Source organism: Pholcus phalangioides, unplaced genomic scaffold (genome assembly GCF_987345545.1).
Source record: "Pholcus phalangioides strain wild (caught in Gottingen) unplaced genomic scaffold, Ppha-v1.0 ptg000005l_1, whole genome shotgun sequence".
In the NCBI taxonomy this organism is placed as follows: Eukaryota; Metazoa; Arthropoda; class Arachnida; order Araneae; family Pholcidae; genus Pholcus; species Pholcus phalangioides.
Window position 1 is genome coordinate 12,240,064 of NW_028301598.1, and position 15,458 is coordinate 12,255,521.

Consider the following 15,458-nt stretch of genomic DNA (forward strand, 5'->3'; position numbering starts at 1 on the left):
ATTTTCTGCAGGTTCTTATCCAGGGCCGTCTTAAGAGCAACATGGGGGCTCTCAGCCATTTATTTTTTTTTTCTGAGATCCTACTTGGCAAATTCATTTGGTTATTCCTGAAATTTTTTACCAGATATAATTTTTGTGATGCTCCATCTTTTGAAATCGCCCCCGCGGGGGAGTGCCCGGGTGGGCCCATGTGTTTACCACGGACCCGTCATCTAGGGGATCAGGTGGCTATTGCCCCCCGGCTTTCAAAAATACACTATAAATAGTATATATACGTACATACAGTGAGTATATGTTCTTTGCCCCCCCCCCCGAAAAAAGTTGAAATGACAGTCCTGGTTTACCATTTCATTCAGTGGCGTCAGAGCCAGGGGTGCAAACTCAAGCACCCACGGTAATTTGTGGCGTGGATCCGAGCACCCCAGAATTGATTAAGAAATTAAACTTTCCGATATAAAACTAAAGACGAGCACCCACAGTTTCGAAACAATTCCGACGCTCCTGATTTCATTATAATTTCAAAATAATATCAGTTTAAATAAAGAAATCGTGTATTTACCTGTGAACTGAAATTCTGAAGAAATTTCATTATATCCTTTCAACTGATAATTTATTATATATGTTGTATTTCTACGTAGAAAGAAACGTTCCCTCATGTACTAGGTGCTGGTGTACCCCCCATGTTTTCGGATTCTTGGAATGTGCTTGAGAATGGTAATGTAAATATAGGTCATGCTGTCTGGGGGTCACGCTGTCTGCGTGGGAGTGTATAGAAGAAGCCCATGTACTCGTATCAGTTGAGGTTTGTCTTTTGCAAAGGGTGGCAGCAGCTCTCATCTGCTCTCACCACTTTAAATAAATTCTCATTTTTCTTGATGTTATGGAATTGCTCTGCTGAGTGTCTACGTGTCCATATCTTAATATAAATACACTACGCATTTCTTTTTTAAATACCACATATATATACTCTGGATTGTTTTTCAATATGAGTCCAAACTCGCATGACGAAAATATGAAGGAATGCCAAAGGCAGTTTCTCTAGTTTCTTCAACAAAAGTTGGCGGCGACCAGCATGTCAGTCACCAAGTGACCGAGTCGCGTTCGGTATTTCGTCGCCAAGAGGCTAATTTCCTCGTGTGAGGGCGTCTAGAGCGATATACGTACTGGTCTCCGGGAGACGGTTTCTCTTATCAGTTGCCGAACTTTAGTTTCCCCGTGTGAGGAGGGCCTAAGACTACATTCGCGGTTCCACCAAGGTTTAGGAAATTTAGGAAGTTTCGAGGAGATTTTCGGAATTGTTTCATTTGCTGCAGAGATCATGCAACTGGTCACAAGGTCGACACAGTGGTCGACGTCGGGTTGCGAAACCATATCCTCCGTGATTTCTGCCTTGACCGTGAAGTCAGCCCATCGGGCGGCCACAAGCTTCCACCGAGGACGTCCCTCAGGTATGCTATGAGGTCGGTCAAGGCACTTAACCACTAGAGGAAAATGATTGCTCCCGTGGAGATCCGGATCAACCGACCAGGACCAGTTGGGCAAGAGTGAAGGTGAACATAAGGATAGATCTATTGCAGTGAAACGAAACTATTGTTTGGGGCATGGAAATGGGTGAAACTGCCATCATTCATGATGGCGAGGTCCATGTCGTCTAACAGTCGTTCAACCACTTCCCCACGAGGGGTGTTGCTGTTAGAACCCCAAATCATATTATGTACGTTGAAGTCTCCAAGAAGAAAAAATGGTGGTGGTAATTGATCAATCAGATCTTCTAGATCTCTCTGTAAGATGATATAATTTGGTGGGCAAATAAATGAAACAGATGGTAACTCTTAGGCCTGTAGAGATTTCCACTCCGATGGCTTGCAGGTTCGTGCGCAGCGTTAAAACGCGCCACGACACGTGATGTGGAACCAACAGAGCAACACCGCGCCAAGCCCTATTCCCGTCATCGTAGTCAATACGAAACAGGGAATGTCGCCTGATGTTCCATGTCTCCGAGAGTTTCGTAAAAGTTTCCTGGAGTGCCACGCAAACAGGATGATAGCGATTGATCAAATCCTTGAGATCGTCATAATTGGATCTAAGACCACGAATGTTCCATTGAATTATGTTGGCCATAAACTAAAGAATTAAATAGAAGTAGACGGTTCAAGGTCTTTGAATTTATTCCGGTCTAGTTTACGGCGAGTTGTACCGGAATCGGATCGATTGTCAAGCGCCATGTCACCAATTGATGTGTTATCAGTTAATGACACATTTTTCATTGATGGATATTTCAGTGCTCTTTGTATTGCTTTTCGTGAATATACAGTTTTGAAAGGTTTTTTTTTTTGTTTTATTACTAGAAATAGTTTTAGGTTTAGTACCTGTAGAGGTCTTTAATGTGTTTGCTGTTGCTTTTCTCGCTTCTTCTTCGGAGGTAGTGGACACCCTCCGGAATCCAGCAGAGCAACAGCAGCCATAACTGTTACATGGTTGGTTAGATGATGTTGATGTTTCAGCTATGAGTTCGGTTTGAGTTGTTATGGATATTTTGGTGACATTGTTAGTCTTAGCTAATGATAGAGTGGGGGTGTAATGTGATAGGCCTCCTCGTGGTGCACTCTGGGTAACGCTAAATCTATCACACGTCATAGTCATCGCTTATTTGTCCTGATATACTTCACCTCCAATAGCCCAGATTAGATGTTTATTTCTACACATCTTGCAGTACATGTCTTGCGTCTCTTTTTGTCCTGTACATGTCCTTGTCTTTTGTGTCCAACCCCTCATTGTGGGCCCCGCTCAGGCGGAGAGAGGTCCTCCCAGACGGGGCATTGCTTCTAGCGTATGCTCTATCTGGGACGCTGTCTACCTGCGTGTTTGCCGTGCGTGGAGACCCGTAAGGCTGGAGATGGGGATCCTGGTTAGCCTGATGCGCTAGCTTTGGCCTCGGATTCAGACGAAACGGGAGGCTTGGATTAGCCGCGTCCAGGTCAATCGTCTGTGGTCGCCTCGGTGGCTGAAGGGGTTACACTACTGGGCAGGTAGAGGGGCCGGGCCTGCCGGACGTCGTTGAGATTTGTTGGTGCTGCTTCACGACGATCTTGGATCTTGAACGCGTCTGCTCGCCTGCTTCGGTGGTGTATAGCTCTCACCTAACCTGGCGTTGCTACTAACCTTCATCGGTTATGTGTGCGCGTCCCCTCGTAGGGCTCCATGGTGGGCATGGTGGGTGAGAGTGGAACAATACCCATTCAAATATGGGAAAAACAAAAAATGCACCAAAACGTCAAAGAACTACTCTAAGTGAAACAATTGTCACAGAAACCGCTTCTTCAAATCTGTCTCTTTCTTCTTCTTGCATATCTCTGATACCAATAAACAGCTGGCAAAAGTATCACAATTCCTGAATGATAAAGCTCTCTATGGCGCAGTAACTCGGGGACATTCCCATAACTGTCAAAATCCACCCCACGCTGAATTATGCACGTGGCGTCATCTCAGACCCTAACTTAATTAACATGGATGAAGATGAACTAACCCAGGAGCTAGCGTCTCAAGGCGTAACATCTGTCAAACATATCATGAGCCGCAAAGATGGCAATCTAGCTCCATCACGTAATATACTCCTGACATTTTCATCCCCAACATTGCCGAAAGATGTCAAAATCGGTTATATAACCTCCATATACGGCAATACATACCTAACCCTGTAAGATGTTTCAACTGCCAAAAATTTGGTCACTCACGAATGGCGTGCCGAGGTCAACCCACCTGCGCAAATTGCGGCGAGAGGAACCACATTTCGGACAACTGCACTAATTTACCATTCAAGTGCGTCAATTGCGGTGGCGACCACCCCGCATTTGACAGAAAGTGTCCGAAATGGAATGAAGAAAAAGAGATCCAGAAGATCAAGGTCCTTAATAACATCTCATATATTGAAGCACGCCGTCGTATAATGCCTAACCAAACTGCAATAGCTAGTAGATCATACTCTAATATGGTAACAAATCCATCAACAGCTAATAAGACTAACAATGCCACGAGAGCATCTGTAAAAACTCAGACTGAACCTATAGCTGATACATCAACTCAAACATCATCTAACCAACCATGTAATAGTTGTGGCTGCTGTTGCTCTGCTGGATTACGGAAGGAGTCCACCACCTCCGAAGAAGCAGGAAAAGCAACAGCAAACACATTCAAAGTAACTACAGCTACTAAGCCAAAAATCAATAGTGGAAATAAATCTAAAATTAAACTATTCAAGACCGGATATTCAAGAAAAGCCATTCAGAGAGCAAAGAAGAACCCTACATTACAAAACATGTCACTTCTTGATGACAAATCAATTGGTGACATGGATCTCGATAATCCTACAGAATCCGGTACTACTCGCCGGAAATTGGACCGAAATAAGTTCAAAGACCTTGAACCGTCTACATCTATTTGAAATTTATGGCCAACATTATTCAATGGAACATTCGTGGTCTTAGATCCAATTATGAAGATCTCAAGGATTTGATCAATCGCTATCATCCTGTTTGCGTGGCACTCCAGGAAACTTTTACGAAGCCCTCGGAGACATGGAACATCAGGCGACATTCCCTGTTCCGTATTGACTACGATGACGGGAGTAGAGCCTGCCGCGGTGTTGCTCTGCTGGTTCCACATCATGTGTCGTCTCGCGTTCTAACGCTGCGCACGAAACTGCAAGCCATCGCGGTGGAAATCTCTACAGGCCTAAGAGTTACCATCTGTTCCATTTATTTGCCACCAAATGACACCATCTTACAGAGAGATCTAGAAGAACTGATTGATCAATTACCACCACCATTTTTTCTTCTTGGAGACTTCAATGCACAAAACATGATATGGGGTTCTAACAGCAACACCCCTCGTGGGGAAATGATTGAACGGCTGTTAGACGACATGGACCTCGCCATCATGAATGATATCAGTTTCACTCATTTCCATGCCCCAAACAATAGTTTCACTGCAATAGATCTATCCTTATGTTCACCCACACTCTTGCCCAACTGGTCCTGGTCGGTTGATCCAGACCTCCACGGGAGCAATCATTTTCCTCTAGTGGTCAAGTGCCTTGACCGACGCCATAGCATACCTAAGGGACCTCCTCGGTGGAAGCTTGTGGCCGCCCGATGGGCTGACTTCACGGTCAAGGCAGAAATCACGGAGGATATGGTTTCGCAACCCGACGTGAACCATTGTGTCGACCTTGTGACCAGTTGTATGATCTCAGCAGCCAATGAAACAATACCCAAAGTCTCCTCGAAACTTCCTAAATTTCCTAAACCTTGGTGGAGTCATACGATTAAAGCACAAAAGACAGCATGGAGTAAGTTCCGGCGGTATCCTACCCATGATAATAAGTTGGCATTTTTAAAAGCAAAGGCGATAGCTAAAAGATCCAGGCGCCGGGCTCAACGTGAGTCCTGGCAAAGGTTTACCACGGGAATCAATTCATCAACTTCATCCAAAATCATTTGGGAGTGGATCCGAAAAATCAATGGTCATTTTTAGTCTCATCCCATCACCATTTTAAACACCAATGGCACTATCATCAACGATGTGAGGGATATTGCGGATACCATCGCCGCCCATTTCGAAGCTGTTTCCAGCGACGCGAACTATCACCCATCGTTTCATCGCATTAAATCATCAGCTGAACGCACATCGTATATCTTCCAGCCTTCTATACCGGAGGGGTACAACTCATTGTTCACCCTTCATGAACTGACGACGGCCTTGCAGCGAAGTCCTGACTCAGCTGTAGGGCCCGATGACATTCATTACTCCATGATTCGGCATCTATCACCAGAATCACTGTCACATTTACTCATATTATTTAATCGGATCTGGGTCAGTCATTCATTTCTTGAGTCATTCATTGGCGAGCAGCCATTGTTCTTGCATTCCCGAAGCCTGGCAAAAATCCTCAACAACCTAACAGTTACCGACCTATTGCTTTGACCAGTTGTCTATGTAAGCTCATGGAACGCATGGTCAACTATCGCCTTATGCACTACCTTGAGGTTAACAATATTTTATCGACACATCAAAGCGGCTTTAGACGGTTCAGGTCCACAACATGCAATCTGTTACGCCTTGAGACATCAATAAGACAAGCATTTGTGAAGAGGGAGCATATGCTAGCCATATTTTTCGACATAGAGAAGGCCTACGACCGTACTTGGAGGAACGGAATTCTTTGCGACCTCGATAATTCCGGCTTGCGGGACCACTTGCCCATCTTCATTAAGCACTTTCTTGCTCGCCGCATCTTCCAGGTACGAATCGGAAGCACATTATCAGCTCCCCAAATTCAAGAACAAGGTGTACCTCAAGGTAGTATTTTAAGTGTCACACTGTTTATTTTAAGACTCAACGGTGTGTTGAGTTCCCGTTGTCAGTCACTGGTGCACTCTACGTGGATGATCTGTTGATATCGTATTAATCAGTGAATATGAGGACGGCCGAGAGACAATTGCAAACCGCACTCAACAAGATCAGCAAGTGGGCTCATGATAACGGCTTCAATTTCTCCGTCGACAAGTCTGTCGCTGTGCACTTTTGTCGGGGTCGAGACGAACACGATGACTCACAGTTGTTTCTAAATAACAATCTAATACCTATTGTAGAAAATACCAAATTCCTCGGCATCACATTTGACAAGAAACTCACTTTCAAACCTCATATTTCGCAATTAAGAGCTCGTTGCATGAAGACGATGAACCTCTTGAAGGTCATCTCTTCTACATCGTGAAGAGCAGACCGTAAGTCGCTCCTAAAGTTATATAAAGCTCTGATAAGATCGAAGCTCGACTACGGCTCCACTGTATACGAGTCGGTACCTCGGAGCTATGTGAATGTGCTCGATCCAGTCCACCATCTCGCTCTCCGGATTTTCTCTGGAGCTTTCCGGACGTCTCCAGTGGAGAGCCGGTATGTCGAATGCAACGAGCCATCACTGACGTCAAGACGCCAGCCACTTTCCTTGAAATATTATATGAGGATGAAGTCTTTGCCAGATCATCCTCTTCATCGTGTCATTTTTAATCCTTCTTTTCATAGACTTTTTGCTGCTCGCCCTTCATTCGTTCCGTCTTACGGCCTTCGTATGAGGGCACTTGTAGAAGAAATAGCCCTAAACTAGACCAGATGTCTCTCTTTCATCATCATTATATCCTAGAGCCACCACAGTAGATGTCATATATCGACAGATATTCTTAAGGCACAGGGGTAGGTACAGTAGGTACTTCCCCATCCATACCGACGGCTCGAAGAGCCCTGGCCATGTCGGTTGTGCCTACATCTGCTGTGAGGAGACATCTTTCTCACAGACACCAGACACATTCTCTATTTATTTGGCAGAACTGTATGCAATCCTTCAGGCTCTACGTCATATAAGACGCAAACGCCACCGACGATGCATCGTTTATAGTGACTATCTCAGCGCATTGTAAGCATTGTGTTCCTTCAGTTTTCACACTCATCCATGCCATTCATTCGTACCATTTTCATGAACTACATCACCTCATCCATCACGGTACCACAGTAAAATTTTACTGGGTACCAGGTCATGTAGGAATACCGGGCAACGAAAAAGCAGACACCACAGCTCGAACAACAACTAACATTGACAATAGCCTTTTGATTCCTGCCAGTGAATACTTCTTAATCCTCCGGGAATGATGCATCGCCGCTGGCAGGATCATTGGGATACTCAAGTAAATAATAAATTACATGGCATCAAGCCCACACTTGGCCATTGGCGTTCGAGCTGCAGGACCAATCGAAAGGAGGAAGTTCTGCTTGCTCGGTTACGCATAGGACACAGTCGCCTCACGCAATCATATCTATTATTACGGGAGAGTCAACCAGAGTGCCCTCATTGTGAGAGTCCATTGACCATTGCTCATGCTTTTGCTTGTTCACATCATCGTCATCATTTTGCTACCGCTTTTGGTCAAAGTAAACTTTCACTTCATGATATTTATAATGACAATAGCGATGCAACCTCCCTTTTTTAAATTCATCCAGGCCATTGGTTTTTACAACAATTTATAGTTTCACAATTTATGTCATTGTTTTACGTTTCATGCTGCTTTTTATCATGCGCTTTTTTCAATTTTGTGACATAACAAAAGGACAATCTTCTTTTTTATAATCATGTGTTTTGGCGCAGTTTGACCAAATTGGTCCTTGTGCCAATGAGTTTAGAATCCAATCCAATCCAAAGAAACGTCCGGAAATAAACAGACATGTTCGGTTTGACTTTAATTACTCTCTGGAAATCCGTCTGCAGCCGAACGGGAACACACGTTCCGTCGGTACACAATTCTCACGCCCGCTAGAGACCAATGGCCGACAATATGATCGACGGCGTCTGTTCCCTCTTCTAATCTATCCCCATCGCGATAATGCTGAAGTGTATGGGCAGCATCGACATCGCACCCTTACTATGTACAAGCTAGAAGACATCCATTCGGTTAATTCAATTAAAAACGGAACGGCAATAAACTTCCTTTCAACAAAAGACAGACAGTTAGCAAAGAGAGCAATCATCGATTGATCGGCTACAAGACCCCTGTCTGAGGAAATCTACATAATAATTTTTATTTATAACGTGATCCACACGTATTCCCAAGGGGTCAGCATGATTCGTCCCCAAACATTTGTTAGTGTTAGTAGACATCCATGCCCGAACCGGGATTCGAACCCAGACCTCCACAGTGAGAAGCTAGTTCCTTAACCACTCGACTGCCATATATGATTGGATTCCTCCTTTCCAGAAAGAGAGAAAAGAGTCCCTCAGCAGGGTTACACAAGGGTCTAGGAAACATAGGACCCCCAGCAATACTACAGCCCCCGTGGCCAACTGTCAGTAATCTCGACTTAGTTACCCGGGTCCTTCGTTGACAAACTGCGCCCCTCGTAGACGCTCTCTTCAACCCTATGGGCACTCTGCTGGATCTGATGTAGCATATCGTAGTATTGACAATCATCACGCTGATGAACCAGACGGTCGGAAATATTCTCGATTCTTCTACCCGAACTCTACAGATATACGGAAGTATGATCATTCCACCACTGGACGGCTAAACAAAGCTGGCACCATTAAACGCAAAGCCTTGGATGACAGACTCCAGTGGAGCCATATCTCGCCACCTCAAGTCCCCCTTATCACTCGCTAGCGCATCAAATCTCAGGTAGGTCGTAGGGGAGGCCAACATATCACGTTCCTGAAAACGCTAGAGCTCAATCATATTATGAATCATATGTTTAAATTCCTCAAAATTGCCAATACAACGCAGATCATGGTCAGTCCATTATGATACACGCCCTCCAAGAAGCATTGACGGGTAGAATTGCTATTCTGCTTCTTCAAGAGCCTTGGACTATTAGGCACGAACGCAAGGGCCTTCAGGAGAATTGGAAACGATGGCTTTCCAAAGATGGCAGGTCGGCTATCATATGTTATAATCCTCAGATACATCCTGTTACTGTGGCCGTCTTGGATTCAGCTGTCGCTATACAAATTGCTTTACAGGGCTTGGAGATGGTACTGATCTCTGCATATTCTTCACCACTAGAAGATCTGGAATATGTATTTTTGAACCATAAATCGTCCCATGTGCTTATCGGCGCCGGCATTTATAGTCACCAGCCCCAATAGGGATATAAAAAGGAGGACGTCCGAGGCTCCATGGCAATGTCTTTCATTAACCGTCACCGCTTAATTATCTTGAACAAGTCTGGCACCCCGACATATCAACATGGCGATCGTGAAGGCTGGCCAGATCTCACGTTAATGAACTCTTCCACTCTGGCAACTTTAGCACAGTGGTCAGTAGGCAGATTAATCTCCATTGGCCAACACAAGGTCATCTCAGTTGATTTCCAAGACTCGCTGTCACCACGATTTTCCTAGGTACAAAACTACAGAATGCAAGTGGAAGACACTCTGCAGGAGGCTCCATCCCAGGCTGGCTATACTACAAGAAGCTTTCCAGAAATCTAATGATATCCAGGCCGCTTCTATCGCGGTGGACAATTTACTAGATGATACAGAATCCCATATTAAGGGAACCTTGTTCCGTATTCAGCTCACCCCACGCTTCGGTCTCAGTTAGTGGAGCTCAGACTTTCAACGGGCCAAGCGTCAAGTGCGAGCTCTCGAACGAAAATTCCTCAGCACCACTGACTCATCAAACAAGCTTATTCTTCGTTCACTATTTCACCATAAACGAGCTGAATATAAGAAAACCCTACGGCGTGCCAAAATTCTTCATTCTGGGGTTTTTGTGAAAGCGTGCAACAACCTAGTCCTCAAGAGTATGGCGTAATGTCGGTGGAAGAGGAAGATTATACGATAAGCTGTTGATAATTTTTTCGTGACCAAAGGTTTGAAGGCTCCTCAAATATCGAGAGAAATGAGGGCGGAGAGAAGAGCTTGAAGATGATTGAGAGCATCATCAGTGGAGCGTCCCATCCGAAATGGATGGAAAAAACGAGAAACTTTGAACTAAAAGGCGTTCGAGTATCTTGCCCCGGTTAGATGTTAACGTCATGGGCCGAGATGCAGATGAAGAGTGTCCTCGTTTAGGGATAAAAACGAGAGTACCGGACTTCAAGAAATACACCAAGAAGCAAACATTTATTGAAAAAGTCTGTGATTTAGTTTGGGACTGCTCTGATGATAACCTGGACGATGCGGTTAGAAAGTCCGTCAGGTCCTGCAGATTTTTTCAGGTTGAGCTTGTTGGCCGCCCGCAGGATTTCCCCCTATAGAAAACGGCGGCTCAGGAGAAGAACTGTTAAAGGTAGCAACATCTATAGCAGAAGAGATGCTGGATGGGACGGGATTTGATGATGATTAAAAATGGCCTTGGTTGGACTCGCAACGCAAGAAACTCTTTATTCCAAACCGTGTCCTCTTTGATAGAATGATATGCATCCATGAGAGACGGCCCTTGTATGAAAGTAGAGATTCGTCAATATATCTCTCTCAGGGGTGTATACAGCTTGCAATTTCATGCATAATGGTTTTAAAACATCCCAATTATTTTTCAATTTGGGCTGTGGTAGGATATTCTCTGCATCAATCAGACTCAAAATGCAGGAATTTCATCATGAGTTCATACCTTCTCTGTGGCATTAATTTGCGAATAAATGGCGTACACAACATTGGAATTTGCGACCACATCTGTCTTTCTTCTGGCTTTTCGATGAGGCCTTGAAGAAGCATAAGTGCAAAAAACACTTTCATCTTTGATACGGTTGTCTACTCCCATTGGGAAGCCCTAGACTTGGGCGTCACATCATTGGTCTGTAAATACGTTTCAACATAATTGTTCTATTTTTGAACAATATCTCCAACAAGGTGATCGTCATAAAACAGTTGGAAAAAATCCAATGGATTGCTGATGTCTTCTACGTAGGCATTCAAACCAGGTGTTCCTTCAAATCGGAAATGAGGAAGTGCAAGCGGAGGCTTGCTCATTCTAATTTATACAAATACAACGCCACAACAGGCAAAATGACCAACGAGGTGGCTGAAAAAAAGATGGCCATGAAAATATGGATGTCATATATTTCAAAAATATAGCAACCCAATTAAAAATGCAATTAACAAAATTGTAAACAATATATACACATGATAAAATATTATACAATGCCCATAAAAAATACTTATGGTTGTCTTATACTAAGTATGGATAGCTTCTCGATTTACCCCAACATGTTTATCATATTTCATTTTAAACGTGTCAATTGTGTTACAATTTACTGCCTGTGGGGGTAAGTTATTCCATTTTTCTAACAACCCTATTAAAGAAAAATTCCCTGCGACACCATAATCCTGCATTGTCCCTCACCAATCGATACTGGTGTCCCCTTGTAAAAGCAGTTGATTGACGATGTACTAAAAGTTCATGGTTCATCCTATCCATCCCATTGAAAATTTTGAACACTTCGATCATATCTCCTCGACCCCTGCGTTTTCATCCAATGTAAACATATTCAAAAAATGAAGTCTCTCTTCATAACTCAAGCCCCGTGTGCCAATAAGGACACGCGTAGCTCTTCTCTGCACCCCTTCAACCAAGTCTATGTCCCTCTGTAGGTATGGCCTTCCAAACCTTACAGCATGCTAGAGTTGTCTATCTCTAATGCATGCTGGTTCTATTCGATTTTTTGACCACCGCTGAACAATGTTCAGAAAACCTAAGCCGCTCGTCAATGAGAATTCCCAAATCGGTGACCCTAGTTGCATCCGGGATAGTAACACCATTCAACTCATAAGAGAACCGTGGGTTGTTCGAATCCAAATGAGAGCTAAATCAACGCTAAACGTCATGCTCCAGTCATTTGCCCTAAGTTGGTCTGGAGCAACTCCTTATCACATTGATTCCGGATTACCCCCACTAGTTTCACATCATCTGTGAATTTGCTAGTAATCCCATCGATACCCTGATCGAGTTTATCGATAAAAAGAGAAAAAAATATGGGGCCGAAGACACTTCCTTGAGGAATTCCACTTGTGACGCCTCTCCAACCAGAGAATTCCCTGTTCACCATAACTCGTTGCGACCTATTTCTTAACCACGATTCTATCCAATTCAACAAGTTGCCCCAATTCCAATCTCGTGTAAACGCTTCAAGAGTGGACACGATCGAATGCCTTCTGGAAATCAAGGTAAACAACATCTACATTTTTACCCTTACCCAAAGCTTTAGTCACGTGATCATAGAAGCAAAGAAGGTTAGTTACACGTGACTTCCCCTTCCTGAACCCATGCTGATTATCTGACAATACATTATTCTCGTCTATCCACTTCACAAACTGCATTTAGATGATAATTTCCAAAATTTTCGGGATGGAGCTCGTCAAACTCACTGGACGATAATTGGACACACCTTCTCTACTACCCTTCTTAAATATCGGAACAACATTAGCAAGTTTCCAATCCCTTGGGACGATACCCTCAGCAACACTACTCCTGTATATCTGTGCGACTGGCCCCAACAATTCATTACCACATTCCCTGAGGACCCTGGGATAGATATCATCTGGTCCTGGTGCTTTGCTTGCACATACATTCCTTAGAAGATTTAGGACCTCCACGTCTTCTACTTGAATATCGTTGAGCGTTTTATTACCCCATGCAACACCCGTATATCGAATATCATTATCTCCATTAAAAAACCGATGCGAAAAATTCATTGAAAGCACTACACATGCCTACATTGCTTTCTAACCTACAGCCTCCTATCGAGGGAGGACCAAATGTCCCTTTACACCCATTATTGACATATCGGAAAAATGATTTTGAGTCAGAGCCAATGTTCTCTGCCAACCTAGATTCAACTTCCTTTTTACTATCACTCATCGCTTTCTTTAACACACTTCTTTTATCAGTAAACAATGATACGTCACCTCGTCCACTTTTATACTCTCTGAATGTTCTTTTCTTTTCAAGATAAAGGTTACGCACGCTATCCCCAAACCATAGAGGGTACGATGTAAACACACGCTTTTTTCGATCAAATGATATGACGTCGTGCAAAACAGAGGACAGCTTCGTACTAAATTCTTAACGTGGACTTACCACCCCTACTGATTCCGATGGGTCTTTGAAAACTTCCGCTAACCTTCTTCTCAAAACATCAAAGTTGGTTCTTCGAAAACAAGGAACCAGTCTTTTGTTATCAACCTTACCCAAGGAAAAGTTAGTGAAATCTGACTATACGATGATCACTGGAAGAAAGCTCTTCCCCCACCGAAACATGTTCAACTAGATCCTCAGAACTAGTAAGAACTAAATTCAAGATAGCAGTACCCCTAGTGGCTTCTGTTACAAGCTGATACAAAAAAATTTTCGAGCACCAACTTAAGAAAGTCTCTTTCATACTGATATTTTTCATACTGATCTCTAGATAAAAGGTTCCCCCGATCAATACCTTCGTAATTGAAATCTCCTAGTATGACAACCGTCTTACGCTTACACAGGTACGAAATTCCCGTCAGTACTGTTGTGAGTATCATTAACTAACTCGCTTCACACCAGTCTCTTGCTTCCGCCAAATCGTCATCGTCGGATTCGCTTAAGAGATGGAATCACTTTCCGAGCTTTCGAAGAGTTCTTCAAATACAAATACAACGCCACAACAGGCAAATTGCCCAACGAGGTGGCTCACTTAAGACATCATGGATCCCCGAGCCATTTTTTGGAAGCCCTACCTACTACTGCTACACCACACATGCACCCCGCCAACATAGCCCCCCCCCGCGGAACCCCCAACGAATCGGTACATGCGGGAATGTACGTGTAGTGAAACCTGACGTGAAGTTTTTTTTTGTTTCTCTGTAATGCTTGTTATGTGTAGTGCTGCCATCTGCCACCAGTTTTTCTAACTATGAGTGAAGTGTTACGATTGAATGATTTATCGTTGTAGGACTGTTGCTCTCTGTGGCGAGACTTTTTAACGGGGAGATCGGCTCGCATTTGCGCCTTGAAGTTGGGAACCACAGAAAACCAACTTCAGCCGACCACGACTGTGGGGTTCGAACCCGGATCCTCGCATCGTGAGTCCGTCACTATAACCACTTCACTATCACTCATAATTTTTTTAGGTTCTCTTGATCAACAACCGTAAAAATATATCAAACAAATAATTAACAAAAAAAAAACCTCAAAAAATAATCGCATAAAACTATTCAATATCAGAAATATGGTATATAGGATGAGACTGATCCGAGCAACGAAAACTAATAATCAACTGATCAAATGTAAGTGACTGCTACATGTCCAAGTGACAAAAGCGAGGGGAGGGGGAAGGATGAAGCTCGGCACATGTAGGGTGACTATACGTCCCGTATTTCCCAGAACAGTCCTGGTTTTCTTTCTTTTTCTTGCCGTTCCGACTTTTTGGCAAAAGTGTTCCGGTGTCTCCAGATTTTACATGACGCCCAATTGGATTTTTATTCTTTATTGAAGTCAAAGACTTAAATTATTTTTCAACTCATAAATTACATTATGATAATTACAACTATAAATAAGAACATTAATCTCCCACATTTGTCTTGGTGAACGTTTTATGACGTGGAATTTATTTTAATCTACTGCAATTTCAGTAATGCTTCGTTTCCCGCCATTGCGATTTTTCCGTAATTTCAACAATATTTGGTTACTTTGTTCACTTTTGTTGTCGTTCTTGGCGATAATTGGCGATGTCCCGTATTTGGAATCATAATTTCCCGTATTTCTCTCGAAGAAATATGGTCAGTTCAAGCATATGAAAAGGTACAACAGTTCAAAGAAAAAAATTTCCCCCTGAAAGTAGGATTGATTTTTTTTCCTCGAACTTCGGGGTACGACTTCCATGGAGGAAAGAATAACAGGAGGTGACATCGGGAACGAAAATTGAAGCCGTTGTGGCAACCC